A 4,054-nucleotide genomic window follows, 5' to 3' on the forward strand; every position below is an offset into this window, starting at 1 on the left:
TTTTAACTAGTACCCTATTCTTTCTCCAAGCCAAATCATTTTGTTCGGATGTTTTAGGTGCATTACATTCATATTATGCCATGCTGTTCAAAAAAAGATTAAATTTGCTAGAGAAATATTCGTCTTCCCTGTCGCTTCTATAAATTTTAATCTTTTTATCTAATTGGTTTTCAGCTTTGGCTTTGTATATTTTAATTATGTTAAAGGCTTTGTCTTTATGTTTTATCAAGTAGATATAGCAAAATCTAGAATGATTATCTATGAATGTTATGTATAGCCTCATCTAATTATCATTCCATTTAATTTACATATATCGAAATGAGTAAAGTCAAGCAAATTAGATTTCCTTTCAACACTATGAAAATGTTTCTTAATCATTTTAGACTTAACACATAATTCACATTTGTTATATTCTATGTTTTCGCTTGAAATCATTTCGATTTTAATAGTTCTTTTTAAAGTAGAAATGTTAGCATATCATAGTCTATCATACCATAAAGAAACAAACTCAACAACATAATTTAAATTTATAGTTTTATTGATATTATTGTCAATATTACAGAATTTCACTATTCCATCACTAGAATAGTCTTTTCCAACAGGAAAGTATAAGTTTGCGTGACTCATATATCGACTTTATTCTTGATTTTCCCAACAAATAATCATTTACAAGATTTCTATTTATATCCGATACATGTAATACATTTATTAATGTGATCTTCATGCCGGATATAAATTGTAAGTAGACGCTTTCTTTGTCAATAATCTTTGATTGAACTTCATTCCTCATTTGAATGTCATCTACTTCTTGATAAATTTTGAAAATGGGATCTCTCATAGCACACATGTATGGTGGCACAAGTGTCATACAACCATCCTTGAACCTTTCCTTTGACCGTATTTACAGTGCTCATGTTAGAAATGATGTATCAATGGAGTTTACTTTACCTTCTTGCATTAGTTGTTTGCAATGTCTACAATCCTCAGCATAATATCCAAATTTTCTACACACATTACACATAATAAGAAAATTTGTATTTCTTCTTGCTCTTGTTATCTTTGTTGGAATTTGTGGATTTCATCTTCTTGGAATCTTAATTGTATTTGTTTGGTTGATCCATGGCATGGGCTTTAGAAATGCCCTCATGGGAATGCTCATTTCCATCTCATGCCCTTGACTCTTCCTTAATTTAAAGGTGTTTTTGAATTTTGTTTCAAAAAATAATCATTAGAATTGTGAAGGATTTTCTTCATGTAACATTTCCATAAAGATAACAATTTTAATTTGACTGCACCAACTTGGAAAGTTTAAGGAAGATCTGTCTTCACGGCCTTTATTTTATAGACAATGATTTGCAACGCATGGACTTGTTCTAACAAAGGCAAGTTATCCAAAAACTTGAAATCAAAATACGTACAAATAAATAAAAAAATTGTACCTTCTTCCTCGGCCTTGCATTTGGTTTCCAACAATTCACATATCTCATTTGTCAAGGTGTCTCTACTTATTCCTTTTCGCCTTTGTTTCATCAATGTCATTTTGGGTTGGTTCCGATAATGGCACTAAGTCTTGATCCAAGATATAAAATACCTTTAAGGTTGTAAGAAGAAACTTCAACTTGTCATTCCATCGTATGAAGTTTGACCCGTCGAATCTATCAAGACTTATAAGGTCTTCATTCATCATCTTTATCATAGCTCTCGTTGTCTCCTTCTCCATACTGAAAATATCATTTGAGATTGTTGAACAAAGTTGGTGAAGAACAAAAATAAAACCAACAACAAGAAATCGCCAAAATGGAATGTATGAACAAGATTATGAATCGCTGTTCTTAAATAATATTTTTCACTTCAGGGGTAAGTGCTTGAAGGTATGATGACAAATAATTTGTAGAAGTAACCAAATCATAATCCAAGTTTGAATTAAGCAAACAAGAGTTGGAAAAATGAATTGAAGAACAAAATTATAAAAAACTTGGTTTGATCTTAGCTTTTGGATGTAATGGAATCAATTTGATGTTTGTAATATGTTTTTAATTATGAAAACCACTAATATATATATGAAATTACAATCACCATGCACGAAAAAATGCAAAAACCTAGCTAAAAGGGTGTAAAACTCTACAAAACGACACTACAATGCAAAATTCCAATGGACTAATTTTTGTTGTGGACGTCTGCCTAGTTCAACAAAATGACCACTATAACTGCAACACAAGCCATCCATATGTTGGCCATCATTGGTTTTTGTTCTCCTTTTGTTTTTACTTGTTTTTCTAATGGTTAATCGTTTCCATCACTTCCAAATCACTCATCATTGTTAATTTGAATAATATTCAACTATTTAACAAAACCTAGCTACCAAATAAGGCTTGCTCGATTTATCCCATTAAAATAAATTCTGTGGCATTGTTGGAAAAAAAAAATGGAAAAAAAATGGAGGCCGTGGCTTGTAACCACTATTGAAGATGAAAGATCATTTTGGTGAAATATAAAACCAATTTGACATTGAGTGGGTCCTTTACGTGTTGCTGTTTACACAGAAAAGAAGCAAATTAAGGTTTAATTAGGGGTTAAAAGTAATTTATCTTATATAAATGGTTTCTTTGATAAATGTAGTTATTAAAATCAGTCTAGCTCAACCGGGTAGATGAAAAAATCGTTATATTGAGGGCAGTGACAACCCAATTTTCATATTTTGATGGGGGAAATTAGGTCAACTATCCGTAATAAGTAAAACTTTAGATTAATAATATTAAAATTGATTAGAACTATAAATTCCCGTAATTATTTCGTCCAAATTGATTTTATCAATTTCTGAAATTTTGCTACTTTTGGAGCTTTTTTGAGTTTTTGTAACTTTTTTGAATAATCACTTTTTTTTTTAATTCTTGTCACTTTTATTTTAATAAATAGTATTTCTTTTCATTTTTTTCTTTTACAGGATTAAGATTTAATTATAATGAAGGAATATTGATTTAAATGGACATGATATGTTACTTTTATATACTTTTTAGCAGGGATATACCTTTACGGTTTGAACTTCATAAAATTGTCCAATTTAGCTTTTATGTAATATAAAGATACGCCAAGGAATTGCATATCAGTGACAACGATGCCAACTCAATTTCTTTGTAATAGTGTCAAAATTCAACTTCTAAAAAAAAAAGGTGACATTTCAAAAAAATTGTTGTCAAATTTAGCTTCTATGTAATATGAAAATAGTCATGAAATTGCATATTAATGACAATAATGCCAACTTAATTTCTATTTAACAGTGTCAAAATTTTTCTTCCTGAGAAAATTGACATAATCATGTCACTTTTGTTAAGAAAAAAAAATAAAAAGATTGGACATATTGGGCCACTGAGAAGATTGCGCAGGCTGCTCGAAGGATAAAAAATAAAAATAAAACAATAAAACGTAATCCTTACCTTTTCAAATTCCTCTTCATATATTGCTATGTATGTATGTATTTTCTCTAATGGTATCTCTTCCATTGTTGTTTTGGTTTCAGTTGAAGAGGATATTTTTTAATTATTAGGGTTTTATGATTTAATTAGTTGAAGAAGATATTTTATGATTATTAGGATTTTAGTTAAACACAAATTCTAAAATAATATAAAAAGGATCAAAAGACTTTAATGAAAATAAATATGAGTGGATGAATTAAGAACTATATATTTTTATTTAATTTTATATATGTCTATTTAGGTAAATTTACATAAGATAAAAAATATAATATAATTATCTTTTTTCAAAGTTGACGTATATATAAAAATTGTAGATGTAAATAGCGACATTCAAGTTTTAATATTTGATCATTGCTCCTAAAGGCTATAGTTGTTTATGATTATTTCCCCCTTCTATATTGCTTGAACGTAGTTTCTTTTCTTTTTCTTTTTCTTTTTTAATTTTAAGATGTTTGTCACTATTTTGAATTTGTGTCACTTTTTTAAGTGTTTGTCACCTTTTTTATTTTTTGTCAATTAACTTTTATTTTTAAATTTGTATCACTTTTTTTAATTCGTCACTTTTTTAAAATTTCTCACTT

This window comes from Olea europaea, unplaced genomic scaffold (assembly GCF_002742605.1).
Source record: "Olea europaea var. sylvestris unplaced genomic scaffold, O_europaea_v1 scaffold1353, whole genome shotgun sequence".
NCBI classification, from domain to species: domain Eukaryota; kingdom Viridiplantae; phylum Streptophyta; class Magnoliopsida; order Lamiales; family Oleaceae; genus Olea; species Olea europaea.